Source organism: Ranitomeya imitator, chromosome 3, assembly GCF_032444005.1.
Source record: "Ranitomeya imitator isolate aRanImi1 chromosome 3, aRanImi1.pri, whole genome shotgun sequence".
NCBI lineage: Eukaryota > Metazoa > Chordata > Amphibia > Anura > Dendrobatidae > Ranitomeya > Ranitomeya imitator.
In genome coordinates this window covers 176,262,485-176,281,824 of record NC_091284.1, presented here as the reverse complement: position 1 = coordinate 176,281,824, position 19,340 = coordinate 176,262,485, and the positions used below count along the sequence as shown (strand labels likewise).

At 45.6% G+C, this 19,340-nt stretch overlaps 1 protein-coding gene across 6 annotated transcripts in view; it reads right to left on the bottom strand.

Annotated features, from left to right (window-relative positions):
• The window catches only part of USP9X (ubiquitin specific peptidase 9 X-linked), a 241,980-nt gene that overhangs the window by 10,841 nt on the left and 211,799 nt on the right, over positions 1-19,340 (bottom strand). The gene's annotated exons all lie outside the window — the stretch shown is intronic.

The following is a 19,340-nucleotide window of genomic DNA, read 5'->3' as shown; positions in this document are numbered from 1 at the left end:
TCAAACATGATACCATTTTAAAAACAGCACCCCCTCACATACTGAAAACTGCTGTCAGGTAGTTTATTAACCCTTCAGGTGCTTTACAGGAATTAATGCAAAGTGGCATGACAAATGAAAATGTGTATTTTTACCACCTAAATGCCGCTAACTTCTGAACTGATTACTACAGCTGTCAGACTAAGGCCGCTAATTGGTTGTGAATTGCCATGGCAAACATCAGGACCACACAATCATGATCTGAGCGCACCAATTGGGATAAAGAGGGAGCCCCCACACTGAACCATTTATATGATGTAGTCACTATTGACAGCAGCATCTAAGGGGTTAAGCAGATTTGGACGTTGCCAACACTGATCTGGCTAATGTAGCAAGTTGTCTGCTATAGTGGACAGCCGACAGCTGCTGGATTGTCACCTGTATGGGGATGCTAGTCTCTTATATCTCAGGTCAGTTAAAAAAGGCATTGGTGGTCATTAAGGGGTTAATTGAAAACTGATCCAAGACTAAATATTTATGGGGAAACCTATATTACAATTTTATTAAGAAATGTGCCCTAATCTGAAGGTCTTAGTGTAGGTTCTGGCAGCTCACTTCCAGCATGGGTTTGACATGCAAGAATACCTAAAACGTCAACTTATCAGTGCTCTGTGTGAGGGCGACTCAGTCATTTCCAGAGAAACCCTAACCCAACCAATCCATAGAGTAAGACGTGGACTTTGCTTAATAAGAGAGTCAAACAGTTCCCTTAACCTCTTCATGACCACGGGATTTTGCTTTTTCTGTGTTCGTTTTCGCTCCCCTCCTTCCTAGAACCATAACTTTTTTATTTTTCGTCAATATGGTCATGTGAGAGATTATTTTTTGCGGGATGTGTTGTACTTTTGAACGACATCATTGGTTTTACCATGTCTTGTACTAGAAAATGGGGAAAAAAATTCCAAGTGCGGTGAAATTACAAAAAAAGTGCAATCCCATGCATGTTTTTTGTTTGGCTATTTTGCTAGGTTCACTAAATGCTAAAACTGACCTACCATTACGATTCTCCAGGTCATTACGAGATCATAGACACCAAACATGTCTAGGTTATTTTTTATCTAAGTGGTGAAAAAAAAATCCTAACTTTTTTTTTTTTTTTTTTTAAATAAGCAAAGGATTTTTGTGTACTCACCGTAAAATCCTTTTCTCCGAGCCATTCATTGGGGGACACAGACCGTGGGTGTATGCTGCTGCCACTAAGAGGCTGACACTAAGTGATACACAGAAAGTTAGCTCCTCCCCTGCAGTATACACCCTCCTGCTGGCTCTCAACTAACCAGTTCAGTGCAAAAGCAGTAGGAGATCAATAACACCACATGAGCGTATAGCATGTCACATTATATATGAGCGTATAGCATACCAAATTCTAAAACAAGCACAAGCTAATAATAGGGTGGAAGCTGTGTCACCCAATGAATGGCTCGGAGAAAAGGATTTTACGGTGAGTACACAAAAATCCCTATTTTACCCCTCGCCACGACAGCACCCTACAGGAGAGAGGGATCCGCCCCACAGGAACAGGAAACCTACAGAAAGATAAAGGGGGCGGTCCGCCTTTCCTCCTCAGTTTAGGTTTCCTGTTCCTGCGGGAACGACAGGACTCTGGAAGCTACAGATATACCTGGGCATGCACGCCGCCTGTGCAGTCTCTTCGGAACGGCAGGGGCTGCAGCCTGGAAGCAGCGTCGGGGGAGTTCCGCTAGACGGCTCCCTCCTCGTCTGGGAGGCATACAGATGGCCGGGTCCGGAGAAAGCCGCCCGGCATCTGCATTATGCGGCGGCTTCAGCGTGGGAGTTCCTCGCCCGGCAGAAGGGGTGAGTGAGAGGAGCTTCCTGCATGGCGGTCCGGGGACTGGAGGCCGCTCCGCGCGCGCTGACCGCCATTAGTGAGTTCACCCCGGAAGTAGATGCTAAACTTCCGGGCTAAGCAGGCCGAGATCAGCGGTGGGGGTAGCGCGACTTCGCGCATGCGCAGTACCGCTAAAAAAAAATAAAATGGCGCTCTATTTAAACTGGCTAACCACTGTTACCTGCGATGCAAGATGTCATCTCCAGGTGCCATGGATCCTGCAGCAGGAGACCCAGTTCCCTCCAAGGACCACTCCAGCAGAGGATCATCAGATGCCGGTCGAAAGAGCGACACGGTGGATAAATCCAAAGGATCTCGGCCGTCTGATCCGGCAATAAAAAGCTTCACTGGGTGAGTTTATAACTCTGCCTATTAAGCTGACGCAGTCTCCCCTCCTTTCTCTCTCTTTCTCCTCCTCTCGCTATGTCTTATCTTGATCAGGCCAAAAAACGACAAAAAACCAAACATAAGGAATGCGCCTTATGTAGCCAGCCCCTACCAGACTCATACCCCAAAAAACTCTGCAAAGATTGTATAGCAGAAATTATAAGAGAGGAGTTAAAGGCTATGTCACAGGATAAACCACAAAAAAGTAAATCCAAAAAGCCAACACCTTCATCAGACTCTGATAGTGAACAAGCCGTACTCTCAGATATCTCTATAGCCTCATCATCATCATCATCTTCAGAAATTTAGGGACGTTCATGTTTCCCCTTAGATAGTGTGGATAATCTAGTGAAATCAATAAGAGACACTATGGGGTGTGAGGAGACAAAGGGCGCACAAACCACGCAGGATATAATGTTTGCGGGTTTGGCGGAGAGGAAAAGAAAATGCTTTCCAGTCATTCCAGCAGTGAAAGCATTAATAAAAAGAGAGTGGGAGAAGCAAGATCAGAGAAGTTTTTTGCCCTCTGCGTCAAAACGGAAATACCCGTTTAGTGACTATGAGTTACTTACGTGGACCAAAATCCCTAAGGTTGACGCAGCTGTTGCCTCTACCTCTAAGCCGTCCACATTGCCTGTTGAAGACGCGGGGTTACTCTCAGACCCTCTAGATCGCAAAGCCGAGTCGTCCCTTAACCCCTTTACCCCCAAGGGTGGTTTGCACGTTATGGACCGGGCCAATTTTTACAATTCTGACCACTGTCCCTTTATGAGGTTATAACTCTGGAACGCTTCAACGGATCCCGGTGATTCTGACATTGTTTTCTCATGACATATTGTACTTCATGATAGTGGTAAAATTTCTTTGATAGTACCTGCGTTTATTTGTGAAAAAAACGGAAACATGGTGAAAATTTTGAAAATTTTGCAATTTTCCAACTTTGAATTTTTATGCAATTAAATCACAGAGATATGTCACACAAAATACTTAATAAATAACATTTCCCACATGTCTACTTTACATCAGCACAATTTTGGAACCAAAATTTTTTTTTTGTTAGGGAGTTATAAGGGTTAAAAGTTGACCAGCAATTTCTCATTTTTACAACACCATTTTATTTTAGGGACCACATCTCATTTGAAGTCATTTTGAGGGGTCTATATGATAGAAAATACCCAAGTGTGACACCATTCTAAAAGCTGCACCCCTCAAGGTTCTCAAAACCACATTCAAGAAGTTTATTAACCCTTCAGGTGTTTCACAGGAATTTTTGGAATGTTTAAATAAAAATTAACATTTAACTTTTTTTCACAAAAAATTTACTTCAGCTCCAATTTGTTTTATTTTGCCAAGAGTTACAGGAGAAAATGGACCCCAAACCTTGTTGTACAATTTGTCCTGAGTACGCCGATACCCCATAAGTGGAGGTAAACCACTGTTTGGGCGCATGACAGAGCTTGGAAGTGAAGGAGCGCCATTTGACTTTTTAATGCAAAATTGACTGGAATTGAGATGGGACGCCATGTTGCGTTCGGAGAGCCACTGATGTGCCTAAACATTGAAACCCCCCACAAGTGACACCATTTTGGAAAGTAGACCCCCTAAGGAACTTATCTAGAGGTGTGGTGAGCACTTTGACCCACCAAGTGCTTCACAGAAGTTTATAATGCAGAGCCGTAAAAATAAAACAAATTTTTTCCCACAAATATTATTTTTTAGCCCCCAGTTTTGTATTTTCCCAAGGGTAACAGGAGAAATTGGACCCCAAAATTTGTTGTCCAATTTGTCCTGAGTGCGCTGATACCCCATATGTGGGGGGGAACCACCGTTTGGGCGCATGGGAAGGCTCGGAAGGGAAGGAGCGCCATTTGAAATACAGACTTAGATGGAATGGTCTGCAGGCGTCACATTGCATTTGCAGAGCCCCTAATGTACCTAAACTGTAGAAACTCCCCACAAGTGACCCCATATTGGAAACTAGACCCCCAAAGGAACTTATCTAGATGTGTTGTGAGAACTTTGAGCCCCCAAGTGTTTCACTACAGTTTATAACGCAGAGCCGTGAAAATTAAAAAATCTTTTTTTTCCCACAAATATTATTTTTTAGCCCCCAGTTTTGTATCTTCCCAAGGGTAACAGGAGAAATTGGACCCCAAAAGTTGTCCAATTTGTCCTGAGTACGCCGATACCCCATATGTTGGGGTGAACTCCTGTTTGGGCACACGGGAGAGCTCGGAAGGGAAGGAGCACTGTTTTACTTTTTCAACGCAGAATTGGCTGGAATTGAGTTCGGACGCCATGTCGCGTTTGGAGAGCCCCTGATGTGTCTAAACAGTGGAAACCCCCCAATTATAACTGAAACCCTAACCCAAACACACCCCTAACCCTAATTCCAACGGTAACCCTAACCACACCTCTAACCCAGACACACCCCTAATCCTAATCCCAACCGCAAATGTAATCCAAACCCTAACCCTAACTGTAGCCCCAACCCTAACTGTAGCCCCAACCCTAACTGTAGCCTTAACCCTAACTGTAGCCTTAACCCTAACTGTAGCCTTAACCCTAAATGTAGCCTTAACCCTAACTGTAGCCCTAACCCTAGCACTAACCCTAGCCCTAACCCTAGCCCTAGTCCTAACCCTAGCCCTAACCCTAGCCCTAGTCCTAACCCTAGCCCTAACGGGAAAATGGAAATAAATACATTTTTTTAATTTTTTTTATTTTTCCCTAACTAAGGGGGTAATGAAGGGGAGTTTGATTTACTTTTATAGCGGGTTTTTTAGCGGATTTTTATGATTGGCAGCCGTCACTCACTGAAAGACGCTTTTTATTGCAAAAAATATTTTTTGCGTTACCACATTTTGAGAGCTATAATTTTTCCATATTTGAGTCCACAGAGTCATGTGAGGTCATGTTTTTTGCGGGACGAGTTGACGTTTTTATTGGTAACACTTTCGGGCACGTGACATTTTTTGATCGCTTTTTATTCCGATTTTTGTGAGGCAGAATTAGCAAAAACCAGCTATTCATGAATTTCTTTTGGGGGAGGCGTTTATACCGTTCCGCGTTTGGTAAAATTGATAAAGCAGTTTTACTCTTCGGGTCAGTACGATTACAGCGACACCTCATTTATATCATTTTTTTTGTGTTTTGGCGCTTTTATACGATAAAAACTATTTTATAGAAAAAATAATTATTTTTGCATCGCTTTATTCTGAGGACTATAACTTTTTTATTTTTTCGCTGATGATGCTGTATGGTGGCTCATTTTTTGCGGGACAAGATGACGCTTTCAGCGGTACCATGGTTATATATATCTGTCTTTTTGATTGCGTGTTATTCCACTTTTTGTTCGGCGGTATGATAATAAAGCGTTGTTTTTTGCCTCTTTTTTTTTTTTTTTTTTCTTACGGTGTTTACTGAAGGGGTTAACTAGTGGGCCAGTTTTATAGGTCGGGTCGTTACGGACGCGGCGATACTAAATATGTGTACTTTTATTATTATTATTTTTTTTTTTATTTAGATAAAGAAATGTATTTATGGGAATAATATATTTTTTTTCATTATTTAGGATTTTTTTTTTTTTTTTTTACACACTTGTAAAATTTTTTTTTTACTTTTTTACTTTGTCCCAGGGGGGACAATACAGATCGGTGATCTGCCAGTTTGCATAGCACTCTGACAGATCACCGATCTGTCAAACAGCACTGCAGCGTTACCAAGTGCCTGCTCTGAGCAGGCACTTGGTAAGCCACCTCCCTCCCTGCAGGACCCGGATCCGCGGCCATCTTGGATCTGGGACTTTCTGCAGGGAGGAGGTGAGAGACCCCCGGAGCAACGCGATCCCATCGCGTTGCTGCGGGGGTCTCAGGGAAGCCCGCAGGGAGCCCCCTCCCTGCGGGAAGCTTCCCTGCACCGCCGGCACATCGCGATCATGTTTGATCGCGGTGTGCCGGGGGTTAATGTGCCGGGGGCGGTCCGTGACTGGCACATAGTGCCGGATGTCAGCTGCGATAAGCAGCTGACACCCGGCCGCGATCGGCGGCGCTCCCCCCGTGAGCGCGGCCGATCGCCTATGACGTACTATTCCGTCCGTGGGAAGTAAAGCCCACCCCACATGGACGGAATAGTACGTCTGATGGCAGAAAGGGGTTAAAAGATCCTGGGAGGCAACTACAGGCATATTTAAGCCAGCAATAGCGAGCACTTGTACCGCCAGGTTAATGCTCATCTGGATTGACCAGCTAGACCAAAGCATTGAGAATAAAATTTCACGGGAAAAATTACGAGCTGCTATTCCCTTAATACGAGGTGCAGCAGCCTTTATGGCGGACGCGTCTGGAGATTCTCTCCGCCTAGCAGCTAGATCCGTAGGTCTGGTAAACAATGCAAGACGGGCGTTATGGATGAAGAGCTGGAGAGGGGACGCACAATCAAAATCTAAGATATGCGCAATCCCATGTGAGGGTGAGTTCCTCTTTGGAAAAACCTTAGACGACATACTCCAGAAGGCAAAAGACAGGAAAAAGGCTTTTCCTGATACCTCTATTCCCTTTTATAGGAGAGCCTTTAAGAGAAGGCCATTCGGCAAGAGAAGGCAGACGGACAGGTCGGCAACATGGTTCCCTAAAGAAGATAAACAAAGAGGTACCATGTTCAGAAGACCCAACCCCCCAAAAGAAAGCAAATACTGAGGATATAACCATTCCAGTAGGGGGCAGATTAAAATTTTTCACTCCCCAGTGGGAAAATATTACAACTAGTTTGTGGATTTTAAATATAATCAGAGATGGAATAAAATTACAATTCTCTCGCTTTCCCCACGAATCATACATTATAACATCTCTCAGCTCGCCTACACAACAGGAGGCCCTTGAGAGTGAAATCCAAACCCTATTATCAAAACGGGTTTTAGTCCAAGTTCCGAAAGGACAGGAGACTAGAGGATTCTATTCTCCTCTATTCTTGATTTCCAAACCCGATGGTTCATTCAGAACAATCCTAAACCTCAAAAAGCTTAATTCATTTATTAAAAATAATACATTTAAAATGGAGTCTATAAAATCCACCATAAAGCTACTCTTTCCAAACTGTATGATGGGGGGCATTGATCTAAAAGATGCTTATTACCATCTCCCTATTCATGACAGATACCAGAAGTTCTTCAGGGTAGCGGTGGAAACCAAAGGCAAGATTTGTCATTTCCAGTATGCAGCCATGCCCTTCGGCCTTTCTACAGCACCAAGGATTTTCACCAAAGTGATTCTAGAGGTGATGGCTTATCTTCGCCAAAAAGAGACATTAATTGTGCCCTACTTAGTTGACTTTTTAGTCATCGGAAATTCAGTTTCTCAGTGTGCTGACCGTTTAGCTCATGCAATTTCATCTCTACAGGATCTAGGTTGGATAATAAATATCGACAAATCCAGACTGACTCCACTGTCACTTCAAGCGTTTCTGGGGTTCCATCTAGACTCCATAACTCAAAAATGTCTGCTCCCTCAGGTAAAAATCTCACTCATCAGACAAAGTCACAACAGCAATAAATAATCCTCACATGACCCTAAGAAGAGCCATGTCATTACTGGGATCTCTTATTTCCTGTATCCCTGCAGTCCAATGGGCACAATACCATACCCAGACACTGCAGCACCAAATCCTCCAAGAGGAAAGACGGCTACTTAGCTTAAATGCAAAGATAACGTTGTCCCAGGAAGTTTTATCTTCTTTAACGTGGTGGCTGGATTCTAACCATTTGATGAGTGGTGTTCCATGGGTAATAACACCATCTCATAATATAACCACTGACGCCAGTCCTCATGGATGGGGCGCTAATATGGGAAATGATTTTTGCCAAGGGTTATGGGACACGGAAGAATGCCACAACTCATCTAATCTGAAAGAACTAAATGCAGTAAGATACGCCTTATGTCATTTTCTCCCACAGCTCCGGGGAAAAGACGTCCGAATCCTTTCCGACAACACCACCACAGTGGCTTATATAAACAAACAAGGAGGTACTCAATCAGAGACTCTGATGTCTTCCGCTGGAAAAATTCTGGATTTGGCAGAAAAACATCTATTATCCCTCACTGCAGTTCACATAAGGGGGAAAACAACCAGCAGGCAGACTTCTTAAGTAGACATACCCTAAGGCAGGGAGAGTGGTGTCTAAACCATCATATCTTCCAACGGATAGTATCCCTATGGGGTTATCCGCAAATAGACCTCTTCGCCACGAGAAAAAACAGGCAAGTCCGGAAATTTGCCTCCCTATCGTTAGCAGATCATCCGGACATTCTAGACGCTCTCCAAACCCCTTGGCAATACAGTCTAGCGTACGCCTTCCCACCGATAATATTGTTACCACAGGTTATTCGGAAGATCAGGGAAGATGGAGCGAGAGTTATACTAATAGCACCATTTTGGCCCAAAAGGCCATGGTTCTCATGCCTACAAGCCATGTCGATTTCGGACCCTTGGGTCCTTCCCTCGACACCCAACCTTCTCTTCCAGGGTCCGTTTCTCCACCCCCAGGTGGACAATCTCCATCTGACGGCCAGGAATTTGAGAGGCAGATGATAAAACTAAGAGGATTTTCCGAGGGACTAATTGACACACTCCTCCAAAGTAGAAAACGTTCTACCACAAAAATTTATACAAAAATCTGGAAAAAATTCCTACAGTTCCATAAATCTCCCAACACATCAGAAATTCCGGTACAATCTATATTGGAATTCCTTCAAAAAGGGAGGGAACTAGGTTTAGCTGTAAATACGTTAAAAGTTCACGTATCAGCACTAGGAGCCCTTTATGGCCATAATATTGCAGGAAATAGATGGGTATCCCGATTTATCACGGCTTGTAAAAGGATAAATCCTGTTAATATACCTAGAATTCCACCTTGGGATCTAAATTTAGTTCTACAAGCCCTAACAGACTCTCCATTTGAACCAATAGATTCAGTATCCATTAAATACTTATCACTCAAAACAGTCCTCTTGGTAGCACTGACTTCAGCTAGGAGAATCAGTGACATCCAAGCTCTTTCTATAGATCCACCTTTCCTGCTAACTTTTCAGGATAAGTTGATTCTTAAATTAGACCCTTCCTATCTCCCCAAGGTAGCGAAGAAATTCCATAGGTCACAAGAAATAGTCCTACCCACCTTTTTCAGTAACCCTTCCACTCCTGAGGAATGTAAATATCACACTCTAGATGTTAAAAGAGTAGTTTTAAAATACATTGAAAGGACCAGTAGCTGGCGACAGTGTAGGGCTCTGTTTATATCCTTTCAGGGTCACAAGAAGGGTCATGCAGTCACAAAAAGCACCTTATCCCGGTGGATCAGGGAGTCTATCACACTGGCTTACTCCGCGAGGAAAGAAAACCCTCCGGAAGGCATAACGGCACACTCTACCAGAGCTATGGCATCCTCCTGGGCCGAAAGAGGAGACGTCCCAATAGAAACCATATGTAAGGCGGCAACTTGGTCAGATCCTTCTACTTTCTATAACCACTATAGGCTTGACCTATCGTCTACTTCTGACCTAGACTTTGGCAGGACTGTCCTCAGCACGGTGGTCCCCCCCTAGGTGATGGTCTCTGAAAGATCTCCTGTAGGGTGCTGTCGTGGCGAGGGGTAAAAAGCCGGATTACTCACCGGTAATACTCTTTTAGTGAGTCCACGACAGCACTATTACATCCCTCTCTAGGTTAATATAGTATATACTAATAAAGTAAAAAGTTCCTCTTACTAAATATAGTGCAAATAAGTTTAAACTTAAATAATGATATTTTGCCTAATACTGGCGGTCCTCCGGGTACTCTGAAATCAAAACTGAGGAGGAAAGGCGGACCGCCCCCCTTTATCTTTCTGTAGGTTTCCTGTTCCTGTGGGGCGGATCCCTCTCTCCTGTAGGGTGCTGTCGTGGACTCACTAAGAGTATTACCGGTGAGTAATCCGGCTTTTCTCCTATGCCTCATTGGGGGACACAGACCGTGGGACGTCCCAAAGCAATCCCTGGGTGGGGACAACATCAGTTCAGGCCTTGTGTAACCGGTACTTACAGGTGTGCCACCGCGGCCTGCAGAGTCCGCTGCCCAGACTCACATCTGTGGAAGTCTGGGAATTATAGTGCTTCAAGAATGCATAGACAGGGAGATAGGCTGACATGTAACACGGAAGGACTCCTGGATGGTGTAACAAATCCACCAAGCTAACATGGCAGATGAAACGGCTAAACCCTCCCTGTAACCGTCAGGAAGCCGTCCTCTTACAGTGAGGTATCCCAAATCAAGTGTCCAACCTTCGGAAGGAAGCCGTCCTCGAGACATACCTACTCAGAGCACTCACCACGTTCAGAATATGGGGAACCCGTTCCATTATGTGTACTGGTGCAGAAAGGAGATGAGGGAACAACGATGCCCTCATAACTGTGGGAATACAATACCACCTTGGTAACAATTGACGGGGATGCCCTGAGGGCAACCTTGCCTTGATGGTAATAAGGAAAAAAGGTCTCAAAGAACAGAGCGGCTAGCTCCGAAGACTCATCAGGATGAGGAGATCGCAGAGAAAAAAGGGGCGAACTTCCCTGATAGTAAAGTCTGTTCGGTTTAAAAGGAGTCTACTGTAAGACTCCCAGGATCATTAAGGTCCCAAAGATCTAATCGTATGCGATAGGGAATAACCACATGTGAAAACTCCCAGCAAGGAAGTCCATATTTGCAGTTTTGTTGCAATAAGACGGAAAAATACTAGTTCCGCAAACGAGAAAAACCTGACAGTCAGTGCAGATCTCCCAGGATCACTGGGGCCCTTCCTGCTTCTGAAAAGATCTTGGAAGTAGAGGAAGAGGGGTGAAGCAAACTGGTACCATGGAAGGACCAGAGCATGCACTGCGATGGCTTTTGGATCTCGAGGCCGAACCATGAACTAGAGTACATTGGCGTTCAGTCTGGACGCCATCCGACCTACATCTGGAGTGCTCCAGAGAAGACAGATCTTATGGAAGACTTCCGGGGGAAGTTCCCACTCACATGAGGCCGGACCCTGACGGCGTCGGCCACCCAGAGTTCTACTTTTGAGATGTGTAGTGCCGAGATCGCCAAATGATAGATCGTGGCCCAACAGAGAATGTGAGGTACCTCGGCCATGACGCCTGACCGTGGGTACCTGTTAAGATGATTAACGTATGGGACAGACGTTGGATTGTCCGACTGAACGGATGGAGTGACCCGCGAGAAGGCAGTGGACCTGCCGTAGAACTAGCCGTACCGTTCGGATCCCCAGAACAATGATCAGTGTTATGAAAGGTAATTCAGAATCACAATGGACATGGAGGTCAGAGCACATACAGTGATCTGACAATAACCCAAAATAATAGAACGAGCTCTGAGACGTGGGAACTCTGCAGACCGCAATCCCTAATCCTATCAAACCACACTAAAGGTAGCCGTGGAGCGCTCCTGACCAGAACCTAGGCGCCTCGTCACAGCCTGAGAAACTAGCTAGTCCTGAAGATAGAAAAATAAGCCTACCTTGCCTCAGAGAAATTCCCCAAAGGAAAAGGCAGCCCCCCACATATAATGACTGAGTAAGATGAAAACACAAACATAGAGATGAAACAGATTTAGCAAAGTGAGGCCCGACTAGCTGAACAGAACGAGGATAGGGAAGATAACTTTGCGGTCAGCACAAAAACCTATAAATAACCACTCAGAGGGGACAAAAAGACTCTCCGCACCGACTAACGGTACGGAGGTGGTCCCTCTGCGTCTCAGAGCTTCCAGCAGGCGAAAAAAAACCAAATAAGCAAGCTGGACTGAAAAATAGCAACAAAATAACATAAGCAAAACTTAGCTTTGCAGAGCAGCAGGCCACAGGAATGATCCAGGGAAAAAACAAGTCCTACACTGGAACATTGACAGGAAGCATGGATCAAAGCATCAGGTGGAGTTAAGTAGAGAAGAAGCTAACGAGCTCACCAGATCACCTGAGGGAGGAAACTCAGAAGCTGCAGTACCACTTTCCTCCACAAACGGAAGATCCCAGAGAGAATCAGCCGAAGTACCACTTGTGACCACAGGAGTGAACTCTGCCACAGAATTCACAACAGATCAGGAGAAGAGGACTGGCATTGGTAGTTACTAAGAACCATTGAACCGGGAGAATCTCCCCTGGATGAGGAAGGAGCTCAGAGACTACCCTCTGAAAGCCTGATTGACCTGCAGAAAACGAGAGGAGCAAAGGAAACCGCTTCCATTGTTGTCACCAATTCTCCTCACAACCCTCCTAGCAAATCGAATGGAATGAGGGGATGAGTGAACAAGTGTGCAAGCTCCCTGTTGAAGGGCCACGGCCTTGTCTCAAGAGAATCACCAACCTTCTGGAAGATTCCAGGATCATCCTCAAAAAAGAATATCTGCTGGGCTGGAAATGAGGGAAAAAAAAAAACTTGTCTAAGTTTAGCTAAGTATAGCAAGAGATATAAATGACTGGAACAGCGGCTAGAAAGTTGACCAGATAGGGCAGGACGACCATGCCTCTAGGGTGCAAGAAGAACATGACAGCCGCCATAACCCCTGCGAACACTGGGTGCGGTAGCAAGGCTGAAGGACAAGGTCGTGATTTGAAAATGCTGTTTGCGAAAGGGAAAGCGAAGGAATTTTTGAAGAGGGGAAAACATAGGAACTTGAAGCTAAGCATCCTGAATGTCGGTGGATGCCAGAAACTCCACCTTTTTCCATTGAAGTAATGGCTGAGCGGAGGAACTCCATCCAAAGAAGGGGGAACTTGTCAAGCTTTGTAGAAGTTTGAGGTTCAGGGTCGGTCTTACTTTTCGGTCCCCATTTTGGAACCAAGATCCGTTATATCTAGACAGTCCTGTACAACTGATCCACTGCTGGTTGAGTCTATAGGAAATCAAAATAGTTAAGGTCTCTGACCAAGAGACCATTGCTCTAGCAACACATGCGGCGGCTAAGGAAGGGTAGAGCGCTGAACTGAAGGCCGCAAGACGGAACGAACTAGATTTGCAATCTGACAGTCCGTTGTATTTTTAATTGATGACCCTTCGGGCAGGGATACTGGAAGGTATACCACAGGAGATTCTCCCCGGTTAATATGCCAAGTGGCAGAATGCATGGCTGCATGCAGAAGGTTAGATAAAACTGTCTCTTACCATCGCCGTTCTCTTTTGACGGTGCGGAGATAAAATGATGCACCCTCGATCCACCATCCTCTTAACAGGGAAGTGGAGAGGGATGGTCCGCCTTCTTGCATCATCTGCTAAATAGTGGAGATGCAGAGGGTGTGTTTGAACGCTAAAAAGGGTGATGCCTCTGTACATCCACAGAGTTAAGGTCCCTGGGTGGACAGGGCTGGTTGTCCGGCATTAGGCCTGGCTGTAGAAGAGGACACATGGAGGCGACCCTCCATGTGCTCGTCTATCGATGGTGTGGGGAGATTGGTGCCATTTAAAAGGAGCAGTCGCCCTTAAGAATCAGACCAAGCAAGGTATCTCACGTCTTAAGTGTGTATACGTGGAGTGGACACCCCGCGTGTTTGCATATTGGCTGAATAAAGGATATCGCGCTTGCAGAGGTTTCTGTCCAGTGGATCGCTTATCCGGACGCTCCCTATCCGGGTGAATGGCAAATGCTCTGCGAGGGAGTTTAGTTTCCTCATGAGGGACACTGCTTGATCTAGAGTAGAACCGAAGTCCTCGTCAATCTACAGAGATTGGTTGATGATATAAATAGGTGAAACCATCCTTTTCTGAAGTTCTGGTGAGTCCAGAACCAAGGCAATATCCGATCCATATTCAGAGACTTGTTCTCAGCAAATCATTGGTAAGGGATCAGGAAATTAAACTTCCGCTTTCTAGGCGCATGTACGTTTCTAGAATACTTGCGGCTCCTGCTAGCCAACGGCTCGCATGAAGGAAAGGGACATCTATATTGGTCCTGCGAGCACTCTGAGCCACAGAGGGTTCATGGAGGGATTCAATCTCTTGTCAGACAATCCGTGGGTTGCGGCAGTGACGAAGCCCACTCAGGGAACTGGGTACTCTGGAATAAGCTGGGATCGGCAGCAGAGGGCTCCTGAGCTCAATTAGGGTGACCGGCTTCGGACTGGTCATGTGCCCTTAAGACCAGGAAATACTGGTCATGCGCCTTTAAGACCAGGGAATACTGGTCATGCGTCTTTAACCCCTTCCCGACCCATGACGCCACGTAGGCGTCATGAAAGTCTGTGCCATTCCGACCCATGACGCCTATGCGGCGTCATGGAAAGAACGCGTCCCTGCAGATCGGGTGAAAGGGTTAACTCCCATTTCACCCGATCTGCAGGGACAGGGGGAGTGGTAGTTTAGCCCAGGGGGGGTGGCTTCACCCCCTCGTGGCTACGATCGCTCTGATTGGCTGTTGAAAGTGAAACTGCCAATCAGAGCGATTTGTAATATTTCACCTATTATAACGGGTGAAATATTACAATCCAGCCATGGCCGATGCTGAAATATCATCGGCCATGGCTGGAAATACTAGTGTGCCCCCACCCTACCGATCGCCCCCCCAGCCCTCCGATCTGGCCGGTACACTGCTCCGGCTCCCCCCCGTGCTCTTGTCCGCTCCCCCCGTGCTCCAATCACCCCCCCTGCACTCCGATCCACACCCCCCCCCCCCCCCCGGTGCTCCGTTCCACCCCCCCGTGCTCCATTCCAGCCCCCCCGTGCTCCGTTCCACCCCCCCGTGCTCCGTTCCAGCCCCCCCGTGCTCCGTTCCACGCCCCCGTGCTCCGTTCCACCCCTCCCGCACTCCGATTCCCCCCCCCCCGTGCTCCGATCCCCCCCCCCCGTGGTTCCCCCCCCCCCCCCCCGTGGTCCCCCCCCCACCCCATCATACTTACCGATCCAGCCGGGGTCCCGTCCGTCTTCTCCCTGGGCGCCGCCATCTTCCAAAATGGCGGGCGCATGCGCAGTGCGCCCGCCGAATCTGCCGGCCGGCAGATTCGTTCCAAAGTGCATTTTGATCACTGAGATATAATCTATCTCAGTGATCAAAATAAAAAAAAATAATAAATGACCCCCCCCCCCCCTTTGTCACCGCCATAGGTAGGGACAATAAAAAAATAAAGAAATTTTTTTTTTCCCACTAATGTTAGAATAGGGTTAGGGTTAGGGTTAGGGTTAGGGGTAGGGTTAGGGGTAGGGCTAGGGGTAGGGCTAGGGTTTCGGTATGTGCACACGTATTCTGGTCCTCTGCGGATTTTTCCGCTGCGGATTTGATAAATCCGCAGTGCTAAACCGCTGCGGATTTATGGCGGATTTACCGCGGTTTTTCTGCGCATTTCACTACGGTTTTACAACTGCGATTTTCTATTTGAGCAGTTGTAAAACCGCTGCGGAATCCACACAAAGAAGTGACATGCTGCGGAATGTAAACCGCTGCGTTTCCGTTCAGTTTTTCCGCAGCATGGGCACAGCGATTTTTGTTTCCCGTAGGTTTACATTGAACTGTAAACTCATGGGAAACTGCTGCGGATCCGCAGCGTGTGCACATACCTTTAGAATTAGGCTATGTGCACACGGTGCGGATTTGGCTGCGGATCCGCAGCAGTGTTCAATCAGGTTTACAGTACCATGTAAAGATATGAAAAACCAAATCCCCTGTGCCCATGGTGCGGAAAATACCGCGCGGAAACGCTGCGTTGTATTTTCCGCAGCATGTCAATTCTTTGTGCGGATTCCACAGCGAATTACACCTGTTCCTCAATAGGAATCCGCAGGTGAAATCCGCACAAAAAACACTGGAAATCCGCGGAAAATCCGCAGGTAAAACGCAGTGCCTTTTACCCGCGGATTTTTCAAAAATGGTGCGAAAATATCTCACACGAATCCGCAACGTGGGCACATAGCCTTAGGGTTAGGGTTGGAATTAGGGTTGTGGTTATGGTTAGGGGTGTGTTGGGGTTAAGGTTGTGGTTAGGGGTGTGTTGCGGTTAGGGTTAGGGGTGTGTTGGGGTTAGTGTTGGAGGTAGAATTGAGGGGTTACCACTGTTTAGGCACATCAGGGGTCTCCAAACGCAACATGGCGCCACCATTGATTCCAGCCAATCTCGTATTCAAAAAGTCAAATGGTGCTCCCTCACTTCCGAGCCCTGACGTGTGCCCCAACAGTGGTTTACCCCCACATATGGGGTACCAGCATACTCAGGACAAACTGCGCAACAATTACTGGGGTCCAATTTCTCCTGTTACCCTTGTGAATCAAAAAAAATGCTTGCTAAAACATAATTTTTGAGGAAAGAAAAATGATTTTTTATTTTCACGGCTCTGCGTTGTAAACGTCTGTGAAGCACTTGGGGGTTCAAAGTGCTCACCACATATCTAGATAAGTTCCTTGGGGGGTCTAGTTTCTAAAATGGGGTCACTTGTGGGGGTTTCTACTGTTTAGGCACACCCCAGGGGCTCTGCAAACGCAACGTGACACCCGCAGACCATTCCATCAAAGTCTGCATTTCAAAACGTCACTACTTCAATTCCAAGCCCCGGCATGTGCCCAAACAGTAGTTTACCCCCACATATGGGGTATCACCGTACTCAGGAGAAACTGGACAACAAATATTGGGGTCAAATTTCTCCTGTTACCCTTGGGAAAATTAAAAAACTCTGGGCTAAATAATTATTTTTGAGGAAAGAAAACGTATTTATTATTTTCACGGCTCTGCATTATAAACTTCTATGAAGCGCTTGGGGGTTCAAAGTGCTCACCACACATCTAGATAAGTTCCTTTCGGGGTCTAGTTTCCAAAATGCGGTCACTTGTGGGGGGTTTCTACTGTTAAGCCACATCAGGGGCTCTGCAAACGCAACGTGACGCCCACAGAGCATTCCATCAAAGTCTGCATTTCAAAACGTCACTACTTCACTTCCGAGCCCCGGCATGTGCCCAAACAGTAATTTACCCCCACATATGGGGTATCATCGTACTCAGGAGAAACTGGACAACAACTTTTGGGGTCAAATTTCTCCTGTTACCCTTGGAAAAATAAAAAATTGCAGGCTAAAAGATCATTTTTGAGAAAATAATTTTTTTTTTTTTTTTTCATGGCTCTGCGTTATAAACTTCTGTGAAGCACTTGGGGGTTCAAAGTCCTCACCACACATCTAGATTAGTTCCTTTGGGGGTCTAGTTTCCAAAATGGTGTCATTTCTGGGGGATCTCCAATGTTTAGGCACACAGGGGCTCTCCAAACGTGACATGGTGTCCGCTAATGATTGGAGCTAATTTTCCATTTAAAAAGCCAAATGGCGTGCCATCCCTTCCGAGCCCTGCCGTGCGCCCAAACAGTGGTTTACCCCCACATATTGGGTATCTGCGTACTCAGGACAAACAGGACAACAATATTTGGGGTCCAATTTCTCCTATTATCCTTGGCAAAATAGGAAATTCCAGGCTAAAAAATCATTTTTGAGGAAAGAAAAATTATTTTTTATTTTCATGGCTCTGCGTTATAAACTTCTGTGAAGCACCTGGGGGTTTAAAGTGCTCAATATGCATCTAGATAAGTTCCTTGGGGGGTCTAGTTTCCAAAATGGGGTCACTTGTGGGGGAGCTCCAATGTTTAGGTACACAGGGGCTCTCCAAACGCGACATGGTGTCCGCTAACAATTGGAGCTAATTTTCCATTCAAAAAGTCAAATGGCGCGCCTTCCCTTCCGAGCCCTGCCGAGTGCCCAAACAGTGGTTTACCCCCACATATGAGGTATCGACGTACTCGGGAGAAATTGCCCAACAAATTTTATGATCCATTTTACCCTACTGCCCATGTGAAAATGAAAAAATTGAGGCGAAAAGAATTTGTGAAAAAAAAGTACTTTTTCATTTTTACAGATCAATTTGTGAAGCACCTGAGGGTTTAAAGTGCTCACTAGGCATCTAAATAAGTTCCTTGGGGGGTCTAGTTTCCAAAATGGGGTCACTTGTGGGGGAGCGCCAATGTTTAGGCACACAGGAGCTCTCCAAACGCGACATGGTGTCCGCTAACGATGGAAAAAATTTTTCATTCAAAAAGTCAAATGGCGCTCCTTCCCTTCCGAGCCTTACCATGTGCCCAAACAGTGGTTTACCCCCACATGTGAGGTATTGGTGTACTCAGGAGAAATTGCCCAACACATTTTAGGATCCATTTTATCCTGTTGCCCATGTGAAAATGAAAAAATTGAGGCTAAAAGAATTTTTTTGTGAAAAAAAAGTACTTTTTCATTTTTACGGATTAATTTGTGAAGCACCTGGGGGTTCAAAGTGCTCACTATGCATCTAGATAAGTTCCTTGGGGCGTCTAGTTTCCAAAATGGGGTCACTTGTGGGGGAGCTCCAATTTTTAGGCACACGGGGGCTCTCCAAACGTGACATGGTGTCCGCTAAAGAGTGGAGCCAATTTTTGATTCAAAAAGTCAAATGGCGCTCCTTCCCTTCCAAGCCCTGCGCCCAAACAGTGGTTTACCCCCACATATGAGGTATCAGCGTACTCAGGACAAATTGGACAACAACTTTCGTGGTTCAGTTTCTCCTTTTACCATTGGGAAAATAAAAAAATTGTTGCTAAAAGATAATTTTTGTGACTAAAGTTAAATGTTCATTTTTTCCTTCCATGTTGCTTCTGCTGCTGTGAAGCACCTGAAGGGTTAATAAACTTCTTGAATGTGGTTTTGAGTACCTTGAGGGGTGCAGTTTTTAGAATGGTGTCACTTTTGGGTATTTTCAGCCATATAGACCCCTCAAACTGACTTCAAATGTGAGGTGGTCCCTAAAAAAAATGGTTTTGTAAATTTCGTTGTAAAAATGACAAATCGCTGGTCAAATTTTAACCCTTATAACTTCCTAACAAAAAAAAATTTTGTTTCCAAAATTGTGCTGATGTAAAGTAAACATGTGGGAAATGTTATTTATTAACTATTTTGTGTCACATATCTCTCTGGTTTAACAGAATAAAAATTCAAAATGTGAAAATTGCAAAATTTTCAAAATTTTCGCCAAATTTCCGTTTTAATCA